Source organism: Callithrix jacchus, chromosome 1, assembly GCF_049354715.1.
Source record: "Callithrix jacchus isolate 240 chromosome 1, calJac240_pri, whole genome shotgun sequence".
NCBI classification, from domain to species: domain Eukaryota; kingdom Metazoa; phylum Chordata; class Mammalia; order Primates; family Cebidae; genus Callithrix; species Callithrix jacchus.
In genome coordinates this window covers 148,670,113-148,682,479 of record NC_133502.1, presented here as the reverse complement: position 1 = coordinate 148,682,479, position 12,367 = coordinate 148,670,113, and the positions used below count along the sequence as shown (strand labels likewise).

The 12,367-nt window shown below is 44.0% G+C and overlaps 1 pseudogene; it reads left to right on the top strand.

The window, feature by feature from the left end:
* The first annotated feature begins 6,571 nt into the window (after positions 1 to 6,571).
* On the top strand, positions 6,572 to 7,061 carry LOC118143572 (histone H3.3A-like; annotated as a pseudogene).
* The last annotated feature ends 5,306 nt before the right edge of the window (positions 7,062 to 12,367 follow it).

The following is a 12,367-nucleotide window of genomic DNA, read 5'->3' as shown; positions in this document are numbered from 1 at the left end:
CCTATTTAAAGGACCCAGCCAGAGAAGGCAATGCAGAGTGTATTTGAAACTGAGGGGCCATAAATTGATAACCAGCAAACATTGGCCTCATACATGGAAAGCTTTCTAGAAGAAGAGTAAGAGTGGATGCAAATAGACCATTTAGAAGGGGCTTAAGTAGCCCAAGAGAGGGAAGAAAAGGTGATAATAACCTATAGGTTCTGGAACAAATACATGAGCAAGCTCCCCATGGACTACGGGAAGGACACCAAATAGCATGGCTTATAGCCCTGTGCTTACTGACCTTGCAGAAGAGCTGCCTCGGAAGGCATGGCTAAGAGAGCAAGGAGAGTCAGCTGTCATACATGGGTCCTAAGACAAGAGATTGGCAGTATCATCTGTGTGGAGTCCATTCTTTGTATACAAACGGCAAAGTAGTAGTATTGCTCCTGAAAGACAGACTTGCCAGGCTTCACAAGAACATCAGTTGTAACAAAAGCCACGCCCAATCCATGCAAACACTATCACCAAAGCCAGGCCCACGAGCGCAGACCTTTGGATCTAAAAAATTACTAGACAACAGCGAGCATGGCTTGTAATAAGGCCTTTTGGCTAACAGCCAGCAATCCTGGCCTTTTGGGGCTTCATACAGGCCTTCAGCCTACCTGCTATCTCAAGAAAATGGGGTGGGGGGGTCCAGGAGAGGAGGTGAAGTGCCACAGCATGTCTGAGTCATTTCTCATGTCTCCAAAACATTAAATCGCCAGGCGTAAGAATGTGAGTACCCACTGAGAAGCCAGGGTTGATGTAAATTTATCAATGACTATAATTTACTACTTAAACACAAAAATAAGCCTTCATAATGACTTCCTTTAGGAAATGGAACTATGGATAGAGAGAAAAGTAGGGCAAGTGACTATTGCTTTTTAAATAAACCATTCGGTGCAGTTTGATTTTTTTTTTTTTTTCTTTTTTTTGAGACAAAGTTTTGCCCTTGTTGCCAAGGCTGGAGTGCAATGGCATGATCTTGGCTCACCACAACCTCTGCCTCCCAGGTTCAAGCCATTTTCCTGCCTCAGTCTCCGGAGTAGCTGGGATTACAGGCATGCACCACCACACCCAGCCAATGTTTTAAGTATTTTTAGTAGAGATGGGGTTTCTCCATGTTGGTCAAGCTTGTCTCAATCTCCTGACCTCATGATCCGCCTGCCTCGGCTCCTGAAGTGCTGGGATTACAGGCGGAAGCCACTGCACCCCGCACCAGTTTGATTTTTTTTCATGACTTCACCGAAAGCGGAGAGGAGTTTTCAATCGGATAGAGAAAGTTACGTGATTTTGACATTGGATTGGAATTTTAATAACTCAAATAAGATTACTCTTGGATCTAAAAGTAAGTCGAAGACTTTTTATTATCTGAGAGTGACCAAAGAAGTTATAGGATATGCCTGAGATGGTCAGTGGGGAAAGAAGTTTGCCTCTGCTGGTACTCCTCTGAATTCAGCTCTCTCAAAATAATGGCACACACAGGAAGTGTGCTGAGAAAGAATGGCTTCGAATTGAGCTCTGCTGGTTGGTGGAACCAGGATTTCGACATATCTGAATGCAGGGATAGTTGTCCTTTCTGAGAATTGAGTAAGCTCTTTTGTTCCATGAAAGCGTTGTTTGCTTGTAGACTGGTTTGCATAATGCTGCAGCACCGAACTAAGTAAGATTCTTCTCATTTTGGAAGTGTGAATCCATATCTCAAAATCAATAGTGAAACAGACCATCCTGGTGAATTTGCAAAGGAGGACTTGGCTAAAACCTTGAATACATCATCTGCCCATAAAGAAGATATAAGTCGTCAAAGAGTAGAGATGGGAAGAGAGGTCAGGTGAGGATCCTTTGAAGAGATATGCTGAACCCCCAACCAAAGGAGGTGGTGAGAGGCCTGCCTCTAACCTCAAGCTTACCAAAGGGGGCCTCCAAGGGACCACTGAGGGAGCTTTCAGTCCAAGGAATGCAGTGTGCTGCTGTTTGATTCTCATCCAAGAAACGTGGAGAACAATGGTGCCTTTCAGGTGTGGCAAATTTTCAAGGATTTTTTTTTTTTTCTTGTGGAGCCATTTCAAAGTTTCCTTAAGCAATGCCTTTCCTCCAGCAGACTCCTGACAACAACCCCCTCAACTTATGCATCTGACAGTGAGGCTCTAGCCGGCTTCTGCTGGGCTCTCACCTTCGAGAGGAAGTGTCTTAAGAATTTTTTTCAGGAGAATTGCCTGAACCCAGGAGGCGGACGTTGCCGTGAGCCAAGGTCACGCCATTGCACTCCAGCCTGGGTAACAAGAGCGAAACCCTGTCTCAAAAAAAAAAAAAAGAAATAAATAAAAAATTTTTTTTTCCAAGTGGCCAGCTCCCTACCACTGACCCGCTTGGCCCACGAAAAACTCACTCATCATTGCCCTTTGCCATATGGACAATTTGTTCCTAAGTCTAATTCAACCAACGAGATAGAAACTGCAAAGTTTTAACAGCTCAGTCGCCAGCCATAAATAACAGTGCCAGGGGAGAATAATGTTTCAACTATAAGGAGACCAAGACAAGGAAACAATTTACATTTCTTGTTTGTGTGAGTGGGGCTGCAAAAATAGCCCATCAGATATACAACCATATTTTAACAAATTTCCTATTGGTAGACAGCTAGACTGCGACCAATATTTTACTAACAGGAATTCCTACAAAACAAACCACCAGACTCAAGCCAGCCCCTGAACCTGGATGCTGACCAACGCAGGGAGAGAACGCCCGCCCTGAAGACCTCGGCGCTTGCGCCGTGGAGCCGGCTCCGCAGGTTTCCGCGGCGCGCATGCGTTACGCCATTACCGCTTTTCACGTGGCTCTTCCCCGGTCCCGCGCGCCTCCCGCGGGAAATGCAAAATTGCCTTTTCCTTGCCTGCGGAGCCGGTTTCCCGAGGGTGAGCGGTGGCTTCTGGAAACACCAGGCCCCGCCGGAAGCTTACGCACCCCCGCCTGCCTGGGGACTGGGTGGGACTCCAGGGAAAGAGCTGAGGGCCCGCCTCCGCAGCCCCACCTGCTCCGGCGAGGTGCGTGGTATTCGAGTGTAGATTTGTTGTGAGGGTTAAAGACCCTAAAGTTCTTTGCCTTAAAGAGCATAATAAATCGTGGCTGTTGTTACCTGCTTCCGTGACTTCCGGTGCCTGAGATTTGGTTCTTCCTCTCCAGGATTAATTTTCTTTGCTCAGTCATCTTCCACCTGCTCAAGAATTTTAACCAGTTGCCACACCTGCGGCCTTCACTTTATCCCTTCTTGGCTGGGCCTTCTCCTTCAGCCTATCTCCCCAATCATTTATAAATACCCTCCTGTTCTCTGTGTTCCTACCTCTCCTATTCCTCTTCCCCATCATGAGAGTTATCAAAGGTTATCACATTTGTCTCTTCTCCTCCCACCCCATCTACCCAACTCACTGGAATCTGGCTGCTTCTACCCACTCATTCAAACTGGCTCCCGGCCAGGTCCTCAGCGACCTTGTCATGCAACTCAATGAGCAGTTTTCCATGCTGCCCTCTCTGCAGCTCGTGACACATCTATCTGAAATTGCTGTCCCTCTGTCATCCTCAACACTCGCAGTCCTGGTTTTCCAGCCTCCCTGCTCACTCTATTTGCCACAAGTGTGTCTTTCTTGCCCTGCTCGTTTCTGTTGGCTCTCTGGACATGTGCTTCCTGTTTTTTTCACACCCCACACTTTTATGGGGTGAAGATCTCTTTAATATCGTTGTTTTTGCTATGCTGATGATTCCCAAATCTGTACCTCCAGCCTAGATTTTTCTTCAGAGCTTCAAACTCCGGGCTATCCCACAGGCACCTTAGACTTAGCACCGCCAAAACGTATCTTTTCTAGCAAATCTGCTTCAACTTCTGTACACTTTCTTCTTGGTCCCTCTTCTCACTGGATAGCCTCATGTGCTGTCTCAAGCCAGAAACCCAGGAGCAACCTTAAACTCCTCCCTCTCCATCATGACCAGTTGTGAGTCTGGTTCCCTAAGAAGCAGACTCCGAGACTTTGTAGGTGGTTTAATTGAGTGACACACTCATGAACAGTATCTGTGAGGGCTGAAGGACACAGGACAGAGATGGGTGTTAAACAGTTAGTAAGGTTTAAACCAGGGCCTCATTCAATCCTATGGGAAGCTCTGGACCCAGGAAGGTCCTTCAGAGTTGTTCCATGCTGAAGCCAGGAGCCACACACACACTGCCCAGTCAACCTCTCACTCAGTGTGGGCTACTTTTGGGAGGGGGCATGACCCTGGGTGAAGTGGCTCTCTCTGCTGAGGGCAATTCCTGGAGATAGACTTGGGTTAAGAGCCATCAGCCATCAAAACTCCCAGCATCTGGAGGGATGAGTGCCAAGTCTTAGAGGGAATCCAAGTGTCACAGCATAGAACCCACTACACCCCTCATACTCATCACTAAGTGTTTTACCTGTTTCTACATTTTAATTTTCAAATAAAATTCCTCCCTTTTCAAACCACTCTATCTGAGGCACTGTGGCCAGGACAGAGGAATGGGCTGAGCAGACACAGTGCCAGTGCTCAAGATGCTTACAGTCTAGCTGAGTGAATAACCACCTATACATATATTTTTAAACTGCAATAAGTGTTCTTACTGTATAACAGGGGAGGCTGTCCCTGTCAGGGAGTGACATAGGAGCATGGAAAGGTTCCCTGAATAAGTATGCTTTTCACTGGAATCCTAAAGATGAACAGCAGTTAACTAGATGTGTGCTTAGTTGGGTGGGAGGGGAGTGGGAAAGTGTAGACAGGCAATCGGAACTGCCTGTGCACAGGTCCTGAGACAGGAGGGGTAAGGCGTTCAAGGACCTGAGAGGCCAGTGTCTCTGGAATGCAGAAACTAAGGAGGAAGAATAAAAGATGAGGATAAAGAGGCATGCAGGAGCCAGATCCTGCAGAGTTTATATGTGAGCCTTTTTTTCCTAAAAGTTATGAAAGCCACTGGATGGTTTTAATCTCTATGTAGTACAAATGCTATGTCTTAGTTAAGCAGAATATTCAACTGCCTACAATCAAAGTAGATAAAATGGATCATATACATCTGCAAAATGGTTTCAAACTAAATTCTGTTCATGTAAAATGCCAGGGGCAAAAAAAATTTGTAATGCAGATATCATTATTACAATAACCTGCTTCTCTTTCTCTAGAGGCTACTTGTAGTCGCTCTAAACAATAACACCTAGCTATTTTTCATCACTTACTAAATGCTAAGTGTGTTCCATAAAATATCTGGCTTAATATAACACCTTTAGATGGTACTATTTAGAAACTGGGTTCAGATAGTATAATTTGCCCAAGTTCTCACAGTCAGTAAATGGCAGGCACGAAGCCAGTTGTACAATTATAAAGCTAAAGTTCTTGATTGCCACATTGAAGTACCCACTTAAGCTTTGGGAAATACTCAATTTCACGACTTTCAGTATCTCCATGCTGCCCTGAACTTCCTTCCACCATGCCCTACGCAGTAGACTCCCTTTGTAAATCAATGCCAACTTGACGCCAGCCCAGGTTTGGAATACACATGTCCTTAAACACCATACAATGAACCACAGCTACCTTTTGAGGGCCACCACTAGAACCAGGGCCCTTTCTTCTGGCTGATCCCACCGGGTATTTTTTCTCCTCCTTACCAATCCATGATTCGGATGCTCTAATCTCTGGCAGCTGAACCCACCAGTTCTAACTATATATGCTAACTAATATATGCTAAAGAAATGTAAATTTTCCTGAATATGAGCCAAAGAAAAACAAAGAGGCAAATCCACTATAGTAGTCTACTAATCATGCAGATAGTGCTTTTTCTATGTTAAATCTCCCCGTCTATTCTTAATCAAGAGTGTATAGGTTCCAAACTGCCTGTGCATAAACAATTAGGAAAATATCCACTAGATGTCAGCCTTGAGCTGCAATGAGGCTTAGGGAGTGCACAAAGAGTGGAAAACTAGGGGGTTTGGGTGATTTCTTTTGCACTGTGAACTAAGGCAGGAACTGTAGTTAGCTTTTTGTTCCTATGGGTCCCCTTCTCATTCAGGGTAAAACCCAAAGTCCTTAGAATTGCCTGTGACACCCCACTGCACCCACTCTTCCCGCCTCACCCACTTGAACCACACTGTCTCCTGAACACAACTGAAACTTTTCCTAGAAACACCTGTATGGTTGACTATCAGATTCAAAACATGCTGGTCACCTTACCAGAGGCCTTCCGAGACACCCTTTCTAAAATAGCGCCAGCCTGCACACCCCCATTCATAATGCTTTGCCCCCTTACCTGACTTCTTTTTCTTCAAAGCACTTATCACCACCTAACATACGATATTTACTTAGTTACTAGTCTTCCTCTGGAATCTCTGAAAGAAAAAACTCTGTTCACTGCTTTACTCCCAGAGCCTAAAACAGTGCCAGGCTTATATTAGGCGCTTAAAAAATACTCATCAAATTGTGTTCGCAGCCGCCGCCCAGCCGCCTCTCCCTCGCTGAGCTCCAGCCAAAGGAGAAGCGGGGTAAGTAAGGAGGTCTCTATACCATGACTCGTACAAAGCAGACTGCCCGCAAATCTACCGGTGGTAAAGCACCAGGAAGCAACTGGCTACAAAAGCCGCTCGCAAGAGTGCGCCTTCTACTGGAGGGGTGAAGAAACCTCATCGTTACAGGCCTGGTACTGTGGCACTCCGTGAAATTAGACGTTATCAGAGAAGTCCACTGAACTTCTGATTCACAAACTTCTCTTCCAGCGCCTGGTGCGAGAAATTGCTCAGGACTTTAAAGCAGATCTGCGCTTCCAGAGCGCAGCTATCGGTGCTTTGCAGGAGGCAAGTGAGGCCTATCTGGTTTGCCTTTTTGAAGATACCAACCTTTGTGCTATCCATGTCAAACGTGTAACAATTATGCAAAAGACATCCAGCTAGCATGCCACATAAGTGGAGAGCGTGCTTAAGAATCCACTATGATGGGAAACATTTCATTCTCAAAAGAAAAAAAAAATCTCTTCTTTCTGTTATTGGTAGTTCCGAACGTTAGACAATTTTTTTTTTTTTTTTTTTTTTTTTTTTTTTTTTTGAGACGGAGTTTCACTCTTGTTACCCAGGCTGGAGTGCAATGGCGCGATCTCGGCTCACCGCAACCTCCGCTCCTGGGTTCAAGCAATTCTCCTGCCTCAGCCTCCCGAGTAGCTGGGATTACAGGCACGCGCCACCATGCCCAGCTAATTTTTTGTATTTTTAGTAGAGACGGGGTTTCACCATGTTGACCAGGATGGTCTCGATCTCTTGAGCTCGTGATCCACCCGCCTCAGCCTCCCAAAGTGATGGGATTACAGGCGTGAGCCACCGCGCACGGCCCCATTAGATAATATTTTTTCCATGGGGTCAAAAGGTACCTAAGTATATGATTGCGAGTGGAAAAATAGGGGACAGAAATCAGGTATTGACAGTTTTTCCATTTTCATTTGTGTGTGAATTTTTAATATAAATGCGGAGATGTAAAGCATTAATGCAAATTAAAATGTTTCAGTGAACAAGTTTCAGCGGTTCAACTTTATAATAATTATAAATAAACCTGTTAAATTTTTCTGGACAATGCCAGCATTTGGATTTTTTTAAAACAAGTATATTTCTTACTGACAGCAACTAAATGGTGTTTGTAGCATTTTTATCACACAGTAGATTCAATCCATTCACTGTACTTTTCTAACTGAGTTGTCCTACATGCAAGTACATGTTTTTAATGTTGTCTGTCTTCTGTGCTGTTCCTGTAAGTTTGCTATTAAAATACATTAAACTATTAAAAAAAACCTCATCAAATAAATGATCTTAATTCAAAGATATTCAGAGAAGAGGCCAGTTCAAAGAGGCATTCATTTGTTTTCATTCAGTAGATACTTATTAAATACCTATTATTCTTATTAATGAGAAACACAGTAAGTGTTTGCCCTTAAAGAATCTCGGGGAGAACGCTTGCACAATTTTAAAAGGCTTTACAAAGACAGAGATATATGGGCCAGGTGTAGTGGTTCATGATTGTAATTCCTGCACTTTGGGAGGCCAAGGAGGGAGGATTGCTTGAGCTCAGGAGAGTGAGACTAGCCTGGGCAACATAGTGGACCTCATCTCTATTAAAAATTTTAAAAAAATAGCCAAGCATTGTGGCATATGCCTATGGTTCCAGCTACTTGGGAAGCTGAGGTGGATCATTTGAGTCTAGGAGATGGAGGTTGTAATGAGTAATGATTGTGCCGCTGCACTCCAGCCTGGGCAACAGAGCAAGCCCCACCTCAAAAAATAAAAAAAAAAAAAACGGTCAGGAGAGAGGTGAATATAACAGTTATGGCTGCCCACTATGAAAAACTGTGAAACAGCAGAAACATGATGCATGCAGCATCTCTCTAGGCACTTCATTTACTCCCTGCCTCCAAACGATTGTTCATTCAGCTCTTAAAACCTCCAGAGGAAGATGTTTCTGGGGTAGAAACCTTTCTTTGTGATTAATCAGATTCCCTTTTCCTGCATTAAATGCATTTTCTTTTGCATTTTATTTTGCTTTGTCCTCAATGACAACAAAGACCATGGGTTACCCTTCTCCAGATTCCTCCTCATGCACATTTTACAGTGTTCTTGCCTTTGATCTTCAATTCAGTTGAGAATTGTTTTATGCCAAAACTCATAATTAAGTTTCATGATTGCCATATCCATTTACCCCATTCCTATACCTCATGCCCTTGGAAAAATGTAATAATCCTCATCCTTTCTACAAAATATTTTGAGACAAAGTCAGGAAAAATAATTCACCATATGCACATGGCTTGGTCTCATCAAGCCATAGGAGTGAATCATAGGCTGCCTTGGACCCAGCCCAATGCAGGCTTCTCCAGCTCCTCTACCTTGAGAGGGGCTGGTATTCTGGAGAACAAAGAGGGTGGGAAGATGCTTAAGCAGATTATCACTTGATACAATGATTTTCTTTAAAAATAATACAGGTGACTAGCAAATATTAAGTGATTTTGCCCTCCAAAACGGTTTGTCTGAAATGCTGATGACTTCCTTTTATGTAAGATGCATGAGTTTCAAGTAGAGAATATTTTGGCACCTTTTCCTAATAAATCTACAACCTATGATTTATTGAGATGTTTTCTCTCCTGCTAAAGAAAATATAGTCCTGTTTCTTGGCAGCTGACAGCACATGAATGCTTCCCTCTGAAATCTTCTCTATTGCTTTCAACCAGAATGGAACACATCCCATGCATAATTCTGTTAATTTATTTATTTTCCTTATGGAAACTGTCCAAATAAATGTGGTCACTTGAAAGGTGCCAATACAATTAAAGTAATATACTCATTTCAATCGATTTTATTTTACCCTAAAACAACATATTTACATAACCAGTTTGCTGAGAATTTAAAGCCTGTTCAGATAAAAAGCCTAATTACACCCTAATAAGTTATGAATATTGGCCCATGACATTATTAGGTGACCTTAGCTGCCTTACAATATTAGGCTGTAAGCAAACTTCAGCCAGGAGTAACACCTTAATGCATTCTCAGTAACAAACTGGCCAAACTCTTCAGACTGAAGTGTTTATTGTAGTTCTAATTTCAGCCTAGAACAATATGTAATGTTCCTCTTTTTTTTTTTTTTTTTTTTTTTTTTTTGAGACAGACTCTCACTCTGGCCAGGCTGGAGTGCAGTGGCACAATCTCAGCTCACTACAGTCTCCAACTCCCTGTTCAAACAATTCTCCTGCCTCAGCCTCCTGAGTTGCTGGGATTACAGGCGTGCACCACCACGCCTGGCTAATTTTTGTATTTTTAGTAGAGACGGGGTTTCACCATGTTAGCCAGAATGGTCTTGATCTCCTGAGCTCATGATCTGCCCATCTCAGCCTCCCAAAGTGCTGTGATTACAGGCGTGAGCCTCCGCCACCCGGCCTAATGTTCCTTTTAAGTGATTCTATCAGGCAGCTAGAAACCAGAATGAGGATAGAGACTGCCCTTTCAAAGGTAATGACAGTCACAGACTGATCAGCAGAATATAATTTTTGAAATAAGAGAACAATTGTTCAGAAGAATATCTTATTTTAGAAATTTGGCAAATGAAAGATCTTCATCCACTCCTTTCAAACTACATGACACAATTGGACTTACCTATACTTTAACAAATGTGTTATCCAGCCTTTGTCTCTGGGCTGGGATCTGTAATACCCAACTTGCCTACCTTCCACGTGGTCCTCACTTGGTCCCTACTGAAGATACACATACCTCAATTCAGTGTGTCTACAACAGGCCTCAGAAGCAGTACAGGTTGAGTATTCTGTAACTGAATACTTGGGACTAAGTATTTGAGAGAAGTTTTTCAGATGTTTTTTCAGATTTTATAATATTTGCATTATACAGGTTGAGCATTTCCTTAAAGTGTCTTATCAGCGCTCACAAAGTTTTGAATTTAGGAGCATTTCAGGTTTCAGATTTTTGGATTAGGGATGCTCACCAGGGAGCAGCCAGGTTCAGTGGGCTCTGTTTTAACTCTGCATATTAGGCCTCAGAAGCGCAAACGAGGCTGTGGCTTCAAACTGGACCCTATGTTCTGACCCAGAGGCCCTGGCTTCTCTGCCTCCCCTCTCCTTGCTACCTGCTCACTTGAGTTGGAGGTGACCAGAGAGGGAAGGCACTCCATCCCACTGCTCTTCCTGGCTGAGGATGTGACCAGGCCTGCAGGCTTCACTGCTAGCTGAGAAAATGGACTCTACTCCTGTTCAGCAAACCTTGCTCACCTACCACCACATCAGAGCATGCAGGTCCCAGGGAGACAGGAGGGCCTAAGCCACGTTCGCCAGCCAAATTTACTAAATGCCCTACTTTGGGGGGATTTATTGAACACAAGCTCAGCCTATAATAAAGGTGACACTTTGTTCTCCACTTGCTGACAATCCTTGTATGAACTCTCCATGAACCGCTAAACTGGAGGGGAAGAAGAATGGGTTGCATCAAACCCACCTTGAACCCCTGATACATTTTTTATGCTATGACTCAGATCTAATGTGACAGACACAAAAGAATTCAATTTGAAAACAAGTACCCACAATGAGATCGAGGCCCTTGCTGCCAACACGGCAGCTGACTGGAGAAGCTACATGAACTTGGGCAGTTGGCCCTGGCCTATGCAGCTGGTCACAACAACTGTTATTGTGATGTCAGATGGAATAAAGCACAGCTTTGTCTGGAATCCTCTGGTGCCCAATGACAAATGAGACTAGAAAATAACAATCCACTCTGTTTCTTTTTATTTATTATACTTAAGTTCTGGGGTACATGTGCCTAACATGCAGGTTTGTTACATAGATATCCACGTGCCATGGTGGTTTGCTGCATCCATCACTCCATCATCTACATTAGGTATTTCTCCTAATGCTATCCCTCCCCAATATCCCCACCCCCATGCTACCCCTCCCCTAGCCCCCCATCCCCTCAACAGGCCCTGGTGTGTTATGTTCCCCTCCCTGTGTCCATGTATTCTCACTGTTCAACACCCACTTATGAGTGAGAACATGCAGTTTTCTGTTCTTGTGAAATTGACAATCCATTCTAAGACTCAGTAGCTTTTCTTTGGACCACAGAATCAGTAAATAGAAATCTGGCCTGGAGCAAAGACACAGATGGGAGATGGCCTTAGATCTATCTGCAAGGCAGTTCTGCTTCCCAGGGACTTTGACATCTTGGTGGAGAGGGCAAGGCACCTGCTAGAACCAGGAAAGGGTCCCCTCAAAGGAGGCTTCTTCATGCATAAGTGAGAGCCACAATGGCTAGACTGGGCAGACTTCTAGTGGGGAAGCTTCTGGAGAATGGGCATAGTTCCCTTTCATTAATCAGCCACATTGAAGGACGAGTAATCAAGGCTGTCAGAGAAGAGACAGAGAAGCACCCGGAGAGAGCGGTCTTAGAACACTCTTGTATTTCCTGTCCCAGTCACTGGCACCACTTGTGACTTGCCCAACTCAGAAACCTGGCAATCATTTGTTCCCATCACAACCCACAGACAAGTTGACCCTCAATAGCTCAGTTACTGCTTTAGTTTAGGTACTCCTCTCACCTGGAAAAATTCAAGGGCCCTACCAAATGGTCCATCTGCCTCTGGTCTGTTAACATAGTATCCTTTAAAATATCTCAGTGGCTCTCTATGACCTTTGATATAAATGTCATATCAAAATCATTCAATATCTCTAGCAGCATCTTGCCTTAAATTCTGTTATTCAGTTGACTCAAATGGCCTTCAAATGCCAACTTAAGCAACACTTTCTCTAGTTTTCCGACAGCCTTTCCCCAGATTGTGA